Source organism: Octodon degus, unplaced genomic scaffold (genome assembly GCF_000260255.1).
Source record: "Octodon degus isolate 3935 unplaced genomic scaffold, OctDeg1.0 scaffold00009, whole genome shotgun sequence".
NCBI lineage: Eukaryota > Metazoa > Chordata > Mammalia > Rodentia > Octodontidae > Octodon > Octodon degus.
Genome location: NW_004524585.1, coordinates 17,043,311 through 17,060,797, shown reverse-complemented (window position 1 = coordinate 17,060,797; position 17,487 = coordinate 17,043,311). Strand labels below are relative to the sequence as shown.

Sequence of the window (17,487 nt, the reverse complement as noted above, 5' to 3'; positions counted from 1 at the left end):
CAAACACCACCTCTGAAATACAGCCTGGTGTCCAATTTTTGTTACACATTGAGTTTCTGAATTGTTGCTGTTGCTGTTGTTGTTGTCAATAATAGTGCTTTAGTTGAGAGTAACCACTTAATCCTTAAGTCAGAGCATCAACTGGAAATGTTAAAATTGGTTTATCATTCCACAACCTAACCACTTAAAAAAGCATCTAATATGAAGGTCTTCAACATTTACCAGTACTCGGCTATATTCTACAGAACAACTACACTGTGACTAAGATAAACATTTAGGACTACATTAGCCCATCTAATGTAGCCCATTATCAAGAATTATATATCAAGGGGCCGGGGAGATGGTTCAGTGGAATAAGCACTTCCCTGGCAAGTGCAAAGGCCTGAGTTCAATCCCCGGTTCTGCCAAAAAAAAAAAAAAAAAAAAAGAATTATATATTGAAATAACCTTCCTTCTTGATATTGAAAATACATCCTGTGATCTGCAGGCAGGACATATATGGAGAAACTCCATGACTTCCTTTCAATTTTGCAGTGAACTAAAACCTGCCCTAAAAAATAAAGTTTAAAAAAAGCACAGCCTTACGCTCATACTTTATGATATGGCCGACCCACTTTTCTGGCCCATACTTCAAATATTTTCACTAGATCTCTTCCACTCTGAATAAATTACTTTCTGCATAGTCCCCTAAATCTGTCTACAAGGTTATAGCCAACAGACCTTTGTTCCTGTTGCTTAGAATTCCTGGAATCATCTCCCATTACTTCCGTCTCTGACTATTAAAATCATATCCATTCTTCAAGTCCTAGACTAAATTATTTCTCTTCCAGGAAGTACTTCCTGATACCCTCAAACAGATGTGCTTTCTCCCTCCGTCCATAGCATTCCCTGCAGTATTGTGACATTATTCGTTCTAATACGTTAGTGAAGCAGAACAGAGTGGTGATTGCCTTGGCAATGAATAAGTATCTAATTGCCCTGGTATTTGTCTGTATGTGGCCGTTAGCACCGATACGTTCGTGTCAAACATCACAGAAGGCTATACATTTAAAGGGACACTTACAACATCAGTGGAAATGAAAAATCTAAATATGCTGTTGCTTTTACTATGTATTTATTAAGAATCACTTTGCAGTCAAGACACATGAGAATTTCTTTTTTAAGGATGTTTACTTTTCCAGTTAGCAAATGTACTGGGATGGTTTTCACTAAAACATAAGTCAGCCAGCTGTTTGTTTGGGTTCCTGAATTAAATGGTAAAAATACAGACAGCTTTTACTCACAGTGCTCCACTTTAAACAAGGGAATCTGTTCCATATTTAAGTGATTTAATTTTCTTTTCTCTTTAGAAAAAGTTTAAATTTTTCATACAATAAGAACATTTCTTCAGAACTTTCAATTCAGATGCCATATGGCTCTCCCTCACCCGTTGGATACCCCAGGGATGCCAAAGCACTTAGGAGACCCAAGAGAGCGGGCAAGCCCACGTGACTTGTGAAGGAGGGTGGGCTCTAAGAGGCATCAGAACAGGCACCACGGAGGGAGAACCGCTACTCTGGAATCCCACTGTCCCCCCTATTTTTCTTCCAAGTTCACCAAAATGTTCCGTGTCCTGTCTGCTTGGGGAAACACCACCACGGGTATAGAAGTTTCACACAGAGATAGACAGGCCCCAGCAGCCTCACGCACCTTAAACTTCTCTGACACAGACAAGACAGCCAGTGATTCTGCACTTCAGTCTCCTAAATTCTCAGTAACCGGGCCTAAGCCCCCGTAGGCTTTGTAGTCAGCTTCCCTTTCCTCTGTATGGAGCATTTACAAGTCCAGCTGTGGGCCCTGTTAATTTCCCTCCACAGCCTTTCTTCTCTCTCTAACACATGCATACTCGAGCCTGGGCTGGAGTGCTGGCTACGGGGAACAATGGCAGGCTTTGAGCAGGGCTCAGCCCTAGCCCCGGTCAATATTTACTTCAGCTTGAAGCCACTGTTTTAAAGCTCCTTCCAAGCAGAACTCAACAGTGGGGAGTCCCAAGAGGTTTCTAGATTTTATTTTAACAAGAGGGAAGAGAGGTGTAGAGATAGAGTAAATAGATTACTGTCCAAACCGCTTTCTCAGAGAAAATAAGGGAGGCTGTTCAACAAAACAGGTTAGACTTTCAATACTAATTAGCAATTTATAACAAGAAAAACCAATTGTCTTCCACCATTGGCAATTGCAGTCTTAAAACTCTGTATCAGCTGCAGTGCACATCCACTTAATGTGATCCCTGTATAGCTTGTGAACAGGGCCCTGATCCTATCCACAGACCAGAGCTGGCCAGCATTTGCCTACTCCACCCAGACTGGTGCTGAAGGGTGCTAGGTGATGTTAACCCAAGCTCCAGGCCAGATCTCAGGTATGATGGCAATCCAAGCGTATTTAAAACGGAAGGCATAAGTACCAACCCTCGTGAACCGAGAGTGTGAAATGATTAACACTAGTAAGGGTGCCTATCTCTGAAAATAGTCTGGGGAGGCCAATGCATGGTGCTGAAAAATGCCCTAAATGCCCCCTTCCCACCAGTGGGAGTGGCTTACCATAAGACAGCTGGTGAATGCTTGGATGCAGAACTGGCTCCAAAACTATCTTAGAATCAATGGAGTTTTCCTGGTATTTTACATTACATTTTGTTATGATAAGGTAGACAGGCTTTGAGTATTAATAAAATGACTTAACCATAATAGCTGTCCATTAGATTTAAACACTTTTTTTTTCTAAAAAGTTCAATTATTATAAAATAAACCAAAGTGACAGTTGGGAAAACTTACTAAAATAATTAAGGTTGTATGAGATTACTAAAGATTTCTGTTACATACCTGGGGAAAGAAATTCATAGCTGTCTGTCGTTACCAATTGTAAAGGTCATTATTCCATTCAAATCAATAAATAGACTTTGCTATTTTTTAAGTGATAAACATACATTCTATTCATACTTTATAATATTTCTATAAGGACAGAACCAAATAATTTACAACATTTAATGAGAGAAATCGAAGAGGATTTGCAATTGTACAAAGGTTAAAGTTCTAGCATACAACAACTTTGATATGAAAGGGTAGTATTCTAATCTGTACTCTAAATATATGCCTACCACAGAAAGTATGAAATGAAAGGCAGTACCATAGAATTGGCCTGTTCTATTATATCTGTCTACATCCACCTTATACACTGGGATCTGTTCAGCTCTAATTGTTACTATATTGTTTACCATATTAATAAAAACTAAGTCATTGAAATGCAACTCAATTCAATCATTTCAACATCTTCAGGAATTACTGGATTGTACACTCAATTTGATCAGACAACATGCTCTCATGCAAAGAACATATGGAGTATTTGTGCATAAGGTGAAGTCATATTTTATTTTAAATTGATGGGCAGGAGTTTAAGAATTTTTTTTAATAATACAAAGTATCAATAAGTCATCTTTTTAAACTTCTTGACCATCCTTTGCCAAGAAAGAAAACATGGAACAGGGGAGAGCTTGTAACTGTTCATCATTCATGAGACATAGAAGCAAAGTAACATTAAATTACAAAGTTTTAAACTTGAGACAAACTCATAGCAAGCTCATTGCTTTGACAAATCTTAACTTCCAATTCAGCAGGACAAAAGAAATCTGCTTCTCTATAAAACGATATAAAAGCAGTGGAGACAAGTCCAGTGTTCCCATGAGGCTAGTAATTCTAAGTATTAAAACATTGAACTTGTAAGGGAAATCTGCTATGCAGAGGTAGCAGTGCTCTTTGAAATAATTCTGTCTTACTAAAACTACATCCAATATTTATATTGTTCGCCTCAGACATCCCTAAATTTCTGGGCATAAAAACCATTGATAATTTCCCTTATGAAATACTCTTTCTTTAAACTTAGGGGAGTATAAAGAAGTACAACAAGGTTATTAATAACTATGTAAGTATGTGATTGCAATTTTAAAACAATAACAAGCACATTTGCTATGTACCTAAATAACTACAAACATATGAAATAAAATCTGGTTTGAATAACCACCAGACAACTCTACAAGGAAGTGGCCCTTTAACAGTAATGCTATACTCAGGTTTCGATGCATTAAAATATGTGTTCCTTGACAAATTTTGTTTCCTTTCTCAGCTAGACATTATGATCTACTTCTCCTCCTAATACCAGCATGTGTACCATTAATGGGTACTAAGTTTTAAAGTCCAGTGCAAGAGTTCCTAAGCAGAGAGGCATCAAGAAGCTAAATCCTATTCCTCGGCCAGTATGTTACATAAAGATCCAAGGATCCCAGGAACAGTCTGACTGCCTGCAAAGAACAAGAATTGATTTGCTTCAACAAGCTCCTCATCAGAAATACAAGTATTTTTCCAAGAAGGTGTTGGTATTCATTAATTTCTCCTGTGAGATGGAGATATTTCATCGTACCTAAGAAGTCTGAAGCAGAGAAAATGGTAAAGACAAAATGCAGGGGTGGGGGGGAATATATATATATTTTTTAACTAGCCAATTTTACAAAGGAGATTCAAAACTCACTTCTGGGAAAAGGTCTAGCAGACTTGTCCCTAAAGTATCACTGTCCACATGTTGTTATTCTTGTAAAAATAAAAACTGAATGTCAATTTCTTTAAAAGAAAATCCAGTGTACATGCTCAAATCTTGTCTTTCAGAGACAACATACATTACCAACAATAAAACTCGTCTATCTTTTAAAAAGTCAGTGTAGCCATGATGCTTTCAAAATAAGTTTTTATCTGTAAGAACTTATTTTTATGCAACTTATAAAAATAGTATGAATTACAAAGTGAAATTATTTCACTTGCATGAAATAATTCCCCTCCCAATCTCTATTCTTCTTCCCAGCCTTACTGAGGTATGACTGACTCTATGCTTTTTATAACAGTTTTATAGCTGTTTAAAAGTCCTTCCCTTTAAAATTTTCATGAGACATTATTTTTATTATTCACATTTATTTATTACAATGGAGGAATTGAGGCTCACGTTTGCAACTACAAATGGCATACTTACTCAACTCAAAATAAAACGTATCTATGTAAAATATATCCCCCAAAATCTACTAAAGACAATTGATGAATCTAATCTCATACACTTTTAACGTCTTATTCTGAGTCCTTACTTGTTCAAGACTCCAAATACATCTGAAGTTGTATTCTAAACACTTGTTCTTTAAAGTCTCAAAACAAAAAATGTTCATGGATTTAACATATCCACTTTATGTATTCAAAAGGACCTGTATATGATCAAATATCAGTGTACCTAAAAATTGAGTTACACTTATCAAGTTGATACCAAATCACTGTCAATAACCTGATATAATTTAAGAAAATACTTGTGATACTTCTCTTCCTTTTTAAAAAAAATGGAAGGGCAAAATTCTAATTGGAACTTTTGAGTACCCTCTACTATAAATATGCCAATGATCATAAATCTTAAATAAATCAACTATAATTTGAACAAAAGCATCCCTAATATGCAAAAGACTCCATTTTAACAAGTAAAGATATCCTATTCCTAAATTTAAGTCTTTTAAATACATAGCATATTATTTATCTTTCAAAAGCTACTGAAACTCATCCATAGCCATAAAAGATTTTCAATTTCTCAATCTATAAGACTCATAGAATTCTAAGAAGGTACCTATTCAAGTTTATCTCCAAAAATTTTCATTTATACCATGGCCAACATAAATATAAGTCCATAAACAAAAACCATGTCTGGAATTACTATTCTTAATAATACTCATTGTTCTTGTGTGATGCCACATAGTATTTCAATTAAATTCATTATATCAAGAATTTAACAAAGAAAATATTTGCTTTTTTATAAATCACAATGAAAATTATTGACGCATTATTGTAAAGGATATTTTAACTTCTTTGTCTTTTGTTTTCATAAAAGTATAGCTGATTTGCAGTGGAAACAGTTTCCATTTTCTTCTCATAATCGTTCATTCCATAAGGAAACACTGTCTACTTATGGATGCTCGCAAAGACTTTCAGGTTCACTTAATTAGTAATACTCTATTTATACGCATGGAATGGAGAAGAGCAAAAACAAAGAAAGAAAACCAGGCAAAGTAATCTGAATTCAACGAGCTTCCTTCCTTTTTATTAATAAAACTATATACTCAAACTGTGCAAGAAAATGACATATATATGCTGTGGGGACAAAAGGGGAAGCACATACACAGATGCTTCTGGAACAAAGACTTCCAGGTAGAGTCACAGAATGCTACAGAAGGAAGGCATTTTTCCCCAACTCCAGTAAAAGTACAAGATCTTAAAAACCACACACAGGAAACCCAGCCAGTGCAAGCAGAAAAACTGTTAGTCATCTTCTATGCTGAATGTAAAATAAACATTTGGGGTTCATTTAACCATATGGATCTAAATGGGAAAGTGTTAAAAATCTGTTTCTGAGGTGTAATTCTGGCATCTGCACACAAAATACATCTGGGGAGTGTTGTACATAAATATCCTTGAACATTCATGATAAGACTGTCTTTCAAAAATGTCGGACCTGGACAACATTTACACATTACAGAATTTGTCTATAGAGAACAAGAATTATAGCAAAATCCCTGGACTTGAACCCTACTAGTGGTGTATTTATAATGAAGCCTAAATCTCCATGTAAAAATCTATTTTATTGTATTTGTCTGAGACTTGAAGATAGTGAAGATTATTGGCCTTTAGGCTTTTTAGTTTACAAGTAAGTTCAACTCATGTAAATACTGAGCCATTTTAAAAACTGTAGAACTTCACAGAAAGTTCAGGGACATTAGGAAGAAGAGTCCTTGACGAAAAGCCAGAAGCAATCACTTTCCCCGCCGATTTTTATCTAGAACATTGCTGTCCACTGTGATCCATGGTCCACAGGCTCAATAACACCCAGGAGCAGGTCCCTATGCCAGATCTACTGCATTAGCTCCTGCATTTCAACATTCCAGGAGGTCCTGACCCACCTTGGGGGGAAGGAACAATGACCTATAAATCACTAAGTAAGTGGTTCCTGATAGCAGGGATGTGCCTTACACGGTTTACTGCAATATCCCTAGCACAGAGCATAATACCTGAGCAATATCAGAGCAGAGTCTTCGTAAATATTTGCTGAATTGCTATGTAAAGATTTTTATAGTACTTTCCACTTCATACTGATTACATCTATAAAGTTCTTATATCTGCATAAAGCTTACATTCCTTATTGATGTAGATAATATCTTATTCATCTTTGAAATCTCTGTATGCTTCTTAGTGTTTCTCATATAGTGCTACTCAACAAATACTTCATCAACTATGACTTAGGTATTCAGCATGTGAATATATGGACCACTAATAGATATTCGCTATAATACTAGTTTAATGTGAACATGTTGGATAAATTCAAATGGATACACATTTCCTAAATTGACCCATGTAGCTTTGGTTGTAGACATTTTAAAGAATATCAAGTCAACCAACAAAAAATAGTAAATGTAAATCATAATATAGGACTAGGTCCTGAGTCCATGTGATAGCAAAGAACTGGGGCAGTATGAATGATTGAAATTTAAAACTGATTCTAAACCCCATGCTATTCAATATTTTCATAATCTTTCCTTAACAAATCACACAACAAAGCTGCCAATACATTTGAGAAAATAGCATCTTATTACTTTTGTTATTTCTCAAATCCATCTACCAGAGACATTTACATGACCAAAGCCACCAAAAAGATGGTGATTTAAAAAAACTACACAATAAAAGAATAAAATGACTAGTTCTCACATAAGCAGAGGTCAACACAAAAATCAAGAGCTAAGAAATAACAATTTTCAAACAGGGTGTTAAAAATAATCAGAAAATTAATAGCATTGGTATATCAATAACAAGATCACTTCAAAAATAATATTCAAAATATTAAATATGACTGGTTCTCAAGGTCTATATTATAAAGAAGGGGGAAAACAAGAAGAAATACTAAAGCAGGGAAATCTCCCCTAGCGAAGAACTTTTATCTAAGTAACTAAGTCACCAATGCTTTTTTTCTTGAGAAGACTCAGAACTTACAGTTAAACCAGCAAGTATGTCTGATCCAGTGTGTACTTACGGAATACCCTGTATACACACATATGTGCATTCACATATGCATGCACACACATACACACACAGTCATGTTGTCTCTCAAGAGTAGCACTGGCAATGGGACAGCGGAGTGTATAATTGGTTTGCATTGTTCCCCTGACAGTTACAGTTCCATGCAAGACTTTTTTTTTATGTTATAAATGCTATGGAAAAAATACACTAATAGCTGGCATTTAATTATGAGTCCAGCAACCATATAGGGAGCATTGCTAGAAAAGATCAGAATCTCTCTCTATCCCTGTCCTCTCTTTCATCTATAGTTTGTACGTGTGTGTGTGTGTGCGCGCGCACACATGAGTGTGTGGAGGGTAGGGAAGCTTTTTCCCCTCCACTACAGTAATCTTCAAAATATTTATGACAAGCAAACAATAAAAAATGTAACTTTTAAATTTTCCCCAAGTGTCTGTTGACAATAAAATACACAATGTTACAGCAATACTAAATCCAAAAATATCCTGTCTGCCCTGAAATATTAATAAAAATAGAGGCATTGCTTATTAATAAAAAATACTCTTTAAAGCAGCGTTCTATTTTGTTACTCTCAGTGACAGATAACAGAGATTCAGCTTTATATTTGGATTTTGGTCTCACTTTTCATAGACCTAAAACAAATTAGCACTGTACTATCAAATATCTGGGTGCTGTATTTCCTGAGGCCTAAAAAAATTTGCCACTTGTAATATCAAGTGTCTGGGTGCTACATTTCCTGAGGCTTACTTTAATTTGTTTTATACAGTATTTAAAATAAAGCATCCCCAAGCTGCTGCTATGGCAGACACGAGATCTGTCACCAAGGCCTTTCTCGCCTGATTAATTAGTAATTGGGAGACACATTTTGGCAGCTTTCATTTCCCTATTATTTTCTCTAGTTTGACACAAAACCCTGTCAGAAGCACCACTATTTGAACTGTACCCCTCTTAGTGCTGGGTCACTAAATTTTAATAAATTGAGCCCCTGACAGAAAACTACAGAAATAGGTATAAAAGTTTATTGAAGCCATAACAGTAAACAAATATATGAAGAAAACACTGAATGCCACAGTATCTAAAACATTAATGATCTATCTGCACCCAGAGGTTATTGGCAAGGTTGCATAGCAGAGACAGAAAGGGACTTAGACAAAACCTATGCTTTCATCTTTTCTAAAGAAAAAGTATTAGTTAAATAAAGCCAGTAAATACTTTGCTGTAGCAGAGCCTTACATCCGAGCTTCCCTGGACCTCCTCTGTTATTCCAACCCACTGAATGAAACTTTTGGGAGGCAAAGGTGGACAGACACAGTGCAGACAGAGGCCCCATGCAGGAGGCACTAAAGCTCTGTCTCAGCCAAAGAATGATTTTTCATAAAGGGTAATAGGTAAGAAACTTCAAATTGAGGCTAGACAGACAGACTTCGGGGAACTGCAAATAGCTACAGAATCAGCTTCAGGATATCCATCTCAAAGTGTCAGTCACTTCAAAACAGTATCCTGCTACGATGGTGGCTCAGGACACTTGTGTGCCGGGCAGTGACCATGCTGTGCATGTCAGAGGTCACCGCTTCCACATTCCGACATCTGTCTGTATTTTCTTGCCCTGAAACAATAGAAGGGGAACTAGGCTCATTTGCTCTCACTTTGTTTAACCTAATTGTTAAACACAAAGATAATTTCCCCATATTTAGGGTGGTTTTACTTTTTCTTCCCATTTTCATTTGTATTCATTAAGCAGCATTAGAAAAACTTAGCTAGCAGGTTAACTCTTTTTTCATTAAGTGCCGGGCATGCAACAAAACTGTGTCTTCCACTGACACCTAGTACCACGTCCTGTCATCAAAATCTACACAGCAATCTGCACCAGAATTTTCCAACCAAAGCCATAACTTGATTTTATTCAATCCACAGCACTGCATTTTTAATACAAAAAAAATGCTTTCATTTTATGTCTTTCCTAGTAAGGGGCAAGAGGTAATGGTTAATTATAGTTTTTTACATATACAATGTGTCATTAATAAAGTTCAAAATGGAAACTCTGACAGCTTGAAAACAGCATAAGAAAACAAAAGTATTTGTTAGTTTAGAACTAAAAGGTCACTTTGAACACTCAATTATTTTAGTCTTTTCTACCACCCACTCAACAAAAAAATGGATGATGGATAACAGGGGACAGTTTTTCAAGGCAAAAACCTATACACTCCTACCGCGACCTTGACATGTGTACTTGTTCCTAAAATATGTATTTTATTTACCACTTTAATACTACATCTACAACCACCCCAATTCCTACTTTTAAGAAACCAAAGGAGTGGTACATACACAGTATTCATCAGTGCCCAGCTTAAATTAGACTGAGTCAGATAACTTCTGAAATTAATCTAAAAGCAGCTCTCCTTTTACGGCAGAACATGGGACTAATGTTCCCAGACATTCTCAAATCAATGCATCAACAAGAAGTGAAATATACATTCTAGGTAAAGTTTATTAGATCATATGTCCTTCTAAAGGTATCCAGAAATACAAAACATGATGGAAAATACAGTGGACTCAGTTGCTATAGTCGCGTAACTTTTAGAAACAAATACAAATTTACTTTTCAAATCATTTCCTATAAGAACCTACAAAAAGCAACTGCTGATGAGAAAGTGAAAGGCTATTATTTCAGGAATCAACAGGCTCTGACCTTTTATAATGCTTCTTAAAATAGCCCAAAAGCTTTATCTTGGATGGTACCCACAATTTCATCACTACTTCTTACTGGACTCCCGGTACTGTTGAGCAGTTCAAATTGCTCAAAAAACACTACCAGCAACAAAAACTACTTAGTAAGTCAGAAAAAGTAAGCCTGGGGGTGGGCGGGCAGTAGAGAGTATTATTACACTACTTTAAAGTTAACAGTGAATTAGAGGCTGCAAGGAAAAACACATATGGAAACATGGTACAGCCCAACCTTCAACGCTAAAATGTCATGTGCTTGGGTTTTAAAATATTATCCTTACATCAAAACATCCTTTTATGTCAACTAATATACACGAAGGTAACATTTTGATGACTCTGCAAGTAAGATAGATTTAAATGTAGCACTGGCCAAAAGATTCGAAGGTGGTTTAGCCCTCTCCATTGTCCATATTCATTTCCGGACCATTTTCACCAAAGAAATAAAATCGGTGTTAAAACAAGATGGCTGCTTCTACAAGGGAAAAAAGAAACATACTGATTTAACACAAAGCCAGAATCCTAGCTTTCCTACGGAAGGATACACGAACATACTCATTTAAAAAAAAAAAAAAAAAGCTCCATGTTTTCATATACTTCTATAGGGAAGCCCAAGTATGACAATGTGCAGTTATTTAAAAGCGTTAATAACAAAGCAATTTTTTTCAAAGCTCTAATCTTTGCTTGCTGATAACACAACAACCCAATACGTATGGGTACATTTTACTTCCTATCAAATTCATGATCATCAAGTCACGAAAATCAGGTCATTTGGTAAATAACAATTCAAATAATACTTGATATGTTTTAAGATTCCAATCATAAAAGGACCCAGTACTATCTGATGAAAATCAATTAACTATCTCTGACTTTATGTATCATTTCTAAAGTAAAAACCATAGGAAATGAACTGCTAGGCAAGCCCTCCTTGAACTGCACTTTGCTGACCTGCCCAGGAGCAAATGGCAAATTAATTCTATGACTTACGCATAAAAATTAAAAACATTTTCCTCCATTTTGAAATAACTTTTAAATAGACTTTTAAAAAATGATTCAAACCTATTTTTATTCCTCACTTGAGTGGAAAATAAAACCTGACAGTAACATTTTCTTCAACCTGTCAACTGTCAATTGTGTGAAAGATGTTTCTAAAGATGACAAAGGTTTATTTTTCCTTATTGAAAATGATAGAATTCTACCTGAATGAAAGCTGAGCTAACATCACGGTAGTGCACCACTGCTCTCAGCAACTAGCAAACTTGAATTGGAGTTTTCAATATTTTTTAAATGTTTTTATTGCAATATAGGCTAACTGTTTGAAAACTACATTCAGAAAGCTCAAAATCAAGAATTTGCTTCCACACAAAAGATCCTGGCAGATTTACAACAATCCATCAAGGTCAAAATTAGGAGAGCAGACCACTAGGAATACTACCATCTAACAAGCTTTTTTTTTTTTTTTTAACTAAAAATTATGCATCACACTACAGAAACTTTGCGTCTTACTTTTTAATTTTAAACTACGTGGTTCGGTGTCATTGTGTTATACTGCTTGTGACTAAGTCTCACAAGCATACATGCAGACAAATTTAAGAGAAAACAGATCTAGTACAGTATTGAGTAATATCCTATTCAGAAATGCTAGAAGTTCACATTAATCACACGAAACTTTTCTACAAACCAGCTCAGGACATAGGTTGAAAAGCAGACTAACATATAAATCTACTAATATAAATCAGACTCTTGAGAGAGACAGTAATTTATTAATATTTGGCTAAGACCACAGCTGTAAGACAAATTTTTTACAGTGAATATTAATATCTCCTATATTCCTCTTTGAGATGCTTCTACTTGAATAGGAAGGTATCATCTATCGCGAACAATCAAAGGACAATTTTTTTCTCAGTGAAGAAGACTGACGTGAAGGAGTTGTCTTGCTTACGAAGGAAGGGCCACTTTTCTCCTCTCCTTGGGGAATATAGACTTCCTGTTCAACATGAACATTTGAGTGAGCCTGCTCTCTTAATAGTTTTTATGCTACTTTTAAAAAAGAAAACCAGTGATATGGAATCAGTCAACACAGAGTACTTCATTACTTAAAACACAGTATCATAGCTTTTTAAAACTTCATGCTATGGACGTCACTCAAAGCAATCACTAAAAGAAGGCACTGAGTAGAATCTTTTGAAAAATCATTAAATGAATTATTCACATTGCAACCAAACCAATATGCCAAATGCTGCCACACAATTAAAACTGTTCTTACTATATCATTTCATTTTATATTTGATTTCAAAGGTAAATCCTTTTGGTATCTTTGCCTCTCCAGCTAGCAAAGGCCAAGACTCTTGAAGTACTAATTGTATTCATTTGTTTTCTTGGCCCAGCATGAAGCTGGTAGCTTGCTTGGCTCATAGCAACAAGGAGAAAAGGAAGTGTCCATCTTTATCTGTCCCTATCCAACAAGAAACCAGGCCAGTGGACAGAATGTAATGAGGTACCTGTTCAGAAGACATTTTGCAAGATTAAATGGCAGGAAATTCACAAGGTTAATTTGGCACCAAATTACTAAGTGCTTCCTCTAAACCCTCAGTTTTCAAAGACAGAAGGCTCTAAAGCTACTGTTTGTCAGCTTCAACACACATGACAATAAGATATTAGCTCCGTGAACCAGTGCACTAGTTAATACCACTAAAATCACAAGGCAGTAATGAAGTACTATGCACCCTGATACTTTTAATCACAACTGGCTTGTTGACACTGGCAATACCAAATGAGCTTGTACAACCAGCTAACTGTACCTCAAACAGCACTGGGGTTCCAGTCACCCAAAAGGCAAATGACTACACCTGATAGTTTGTTACACTGATGCAAAACAATGCATACAGTGGCTGGAATACAACCTCTCAGTCGGTGACTTCGCTGTGCAAAATTCTATGGAAAGGTAGCCAAATCCCAACAAGCATGCTTCTCTTTTACAAATGTCTAAATGTAAACAGGGGAAGGAATTAACTTCAGGGCCCCGATAAATAGATAAGCACAGAAACATGGGCTGTGTCTGAGCTGTACTACTTTCTTATTCTTATTGTGGTGCTTATATAAATTCAGATATAAATATCAAAATGACAAGATTATCCTAATCTAATAAAATCATAGTTTCATTGAGGCTCAGAATTAATAAAAGTTAAGATTCTAAGTAATGCTTTCACTTGAAGAAAATTTACATTTCTAACATTAAAAAAGACGTAACACATTTAAATTTTAGAAGTAAGAGAAATCCTTCACAAGTTTACTAAGAAAATGTATTCAAAACCAAGATAAACCTCTCATCTTTTCTCATAATAAATTCATAGGTCTACAGCATGATGATTTCATTTATTTTGTCAGTGAAAAAGGCACAATGCCAGTATTCTGTTATTCATACATCAAAATAATGATATTTTAAGATGAGGCAAGTGAATTTTGAAAGAAGAAAAACACCCAAGGGAATATGATTAGGGGGGAAAATGTTACTACTTCTCTTACTTAGCCACATGTGACCTGCACTGTCAGAGGACTTGGGAGTGTTGACCTAGAAATCACATTACTTGCAAAACTCAAAGATTATATGTTAACAAAACTAAATGGTGTCAATTACCTACTACTCTAATATGAAATGTTTAATTTACAAGTTCCTAAAGAATTGAAAAAATGCAAAGAAAGCATGTGATTAGGTTAAAGTGTAGCAAATCCTTGATGAATTAGCAGAGATATTTTTCATGCTAAGAGAATAACCTTTTAAATTGAGGATACTCAACCCTTGAAAGAAACCAAGCACCAACGAAGGAAAATTAACATTACTCAAACTGAGTTCATATTACTTGTTACTGTGTTATTTTACTATTTCATCTCTAATGCCAACTTGCAGAAATGTTTCTTTGTCCTGGCATCCTTTTGGCAGTCAAAAGAATACAAGAAGAATTTTCCAATCTACACACCATATTCAAAAAAATATTCTAATTGTAGACACCAAACTATAGCATGCTTCATGTTAAAAGTTATATTCCTTATACTAAGTACCGTTTATCTTTGTAAGTATAGGTACTAAGAGAGAAAGTAAGTTACATTACCAAAAGTCTTCTTTTAAAGTTACTGAAAAGCTTTCTACAATTGTAAAGAAATGAAAGGAAAATAGATTCAATCCGCTTTGATTTGGACTTTGATTATTCAAACTGATTTAGTAATATTCCAATTCAGAATGCAAAATAGCATTCAAAGGACCATTCAGCAGTTGCACTTTCAGGTGAAACTCAGGCAAGTTTTCAAACTGTGGAAGATGCGTGGAGGCAAATATTATCATATGGTATTTCTAGTGAGGACTGATAGATCTCAGTTGTCATTTCACAGACTAAGGCCAGTTGAACACATAAATTGAGTTTGATCCACCACTCCACAAAAACCGGCAACTAAAAAGCGACCAGCACTTGAAAACTGAATATCTACTTTCCAGGACTGAGTAGAAAGAACATAGATTCTAACAGTAAAGCTATTCTGACAGGAAATAAGTTTAATATTTTTCCTGTGTACCTAGATTTATAGATGCTTATGGTGTCAAGGAAAGTAGCAGATAAATCTCTTCAGCTACACAAGTTATTTGTAACAAGTTACAATATAATTAATTCCTATGATCAAGATATATTTGATTCTAATTTTACCTAGCTAAATATACTTATATTACGCCTTTGGTAAAGCTAATTTGTATTTTAGTTTTCATTTATAGCATCCATTTTTATCAGCTTAGTGTATCTACTGAACTTTCTTGTAAAAGAAAAATGTTCTAATGTATTTAAATTGCAATGTTGTCTACTTTTTTCAAAAGGTTGAAGTCTTTCCATCCTATCACTAGTTTAGCAAACTCTTGATACTTTCCATATAAAACCAGAAGTCATGGCTAATTTATTTTACGAAATTATATATGAAAAGGAAATGCAATGCTGAACTTATATATCCCTAGTCCTATAAAATTTAATAAGCCTACAAATTTATGAAATATTTCCTATCTTTTGTGACAAACTGTTCTTTTTTATTTTAAAATTACTTTTTTTGGATTTTTAAAAATTATATCCAGGCTGACTTTTCAAAAAGTAACTTCTTTTTCAAGATTTTTGAGTTAAAACTGTCTGCCGGTCTACTTTTTAAATATTATTCTTAAAGTAAATTTTACCGCAGTGATATGCGAAGATAAATGCCTCTTGAAATATCTAACATTTGATAAATATTAGAGCTAGATTTTTTGAGTATGATAGGTACCTCAGTCCCTCTTTTGAACATTATCAAACTGATAATGATCAAATAAAACGGTATTTCCACAACCACTGATCTAGCACACTGACTTAAGAATACTCTTAGTACTTTTAAATTCTACAGATTAACTCTGGGCAGGTTCACAGTCACTAAGGCTTCTGACCAGAAGAGTTCTCTTCAGGCAGGGCAGATCTATTAAAACACATGACCTGTGACAGAAATCAATGTGCTAATCTCAAACCAAACAACAGTACCAAAAGCATAAAACAGAGATAACCTGAGATAAAAACGTCCCCAAACTAACTCAAACTAGCTTGACAGGTTAAGAGGAGGGGTGTTGTTGGTTCTCTCTGTGTCAACCCAAGCAAGACTCAACACCCACATACCCAAATAAATGAGCACCACTAGGAAAAGCTCACGCTGTAAAGTTTGGAGTGGACAGTCAAGGGCAGAACCTCCCAAATTCAACTACCTCGCTGTTACCTTATTTAATAAAGTGCTAAAATTTAGAACTATAAATTCCTGTTTCACATAGGCTGTCTAATAAAGCCCAAAAGGGAATAAAACCAAGCAACATAATGAGACTTGCTTTTAACACCATCACAACTGGAAAGCTTGCTGGATTTGCCCTGTCAGCTTTAATAAAAGACATCTCTGGCAGGATGGCTTCTCTTTCTTTTCCTAATAGCAGTTAGTGGCACGTCAAGGAAGCAATAGCTTCCCATCGCACCACCCACCTCCCCAAGGCTTAAACTTTCAGCGGCGCTCCAGGTCTACTAGGTGATGCCTTCAGGCTTTGGGCTACCTGAGCAGGACTGAGCAGCCTGGCTTAGCACGGCGGGGGACTCCCCCTCGGCTAGGCATCCGGTGGGCATCGGGGGGCCGCTCCTGGGGAAATCCGTCGGTCTTCACCTGAGCTGACACTACCCAAGCCGGGAAGTCTCCCCATGCACGCACAGTGAGGGAAGCCTGGAGGCCGGCGGCCAGCGCCGGCGGGGGAAGTGCTGGAGGCGCCCGCCCGGCAGGGCCCTCTCCGCAGCTCTCCGGGCGCACAGCGACCGCAAGCTCGGCCTCCTTTGCTCCCCATTTCCACTCCAGCCCATGGAAAAACCTGTGCTTTCAGGTACAATCGATGAGACTTCCCTTCTAGGTGGGCGCCAAGACCAGTCCACCGCTGGAAGCTGGCCTGCGTCCCAGAGAAACAGAGTGAGGTGGGCCCAGCGGGGCGGCGGCTGCCCACAGGCCGGGGAGAAAGTGCGCTCCGGACCTGCTCTGGCCGGGAGGGTCCGCCGGGCGCCCGGGAGAGCTGCGCCCCGCCCCCGCCGCGGCGCCGCCGGGGTCCGAGGGCTCG

General features: G+C 36.5%; 1 protein-coding gene across 2 annotated transcripts in view; it reads right to left on the bottom strand.

The window, feature by feature from the left end:
• The window catches only part of Efna5 (ephrin A5), a 280,960-nt gene that overhangs the window by 262,035 nt on the left and 1,438 nt on the right, over positions 1–17,487 (bottom strand). The gene's annotated exons all lie outside the window — the stretch shown is intronic.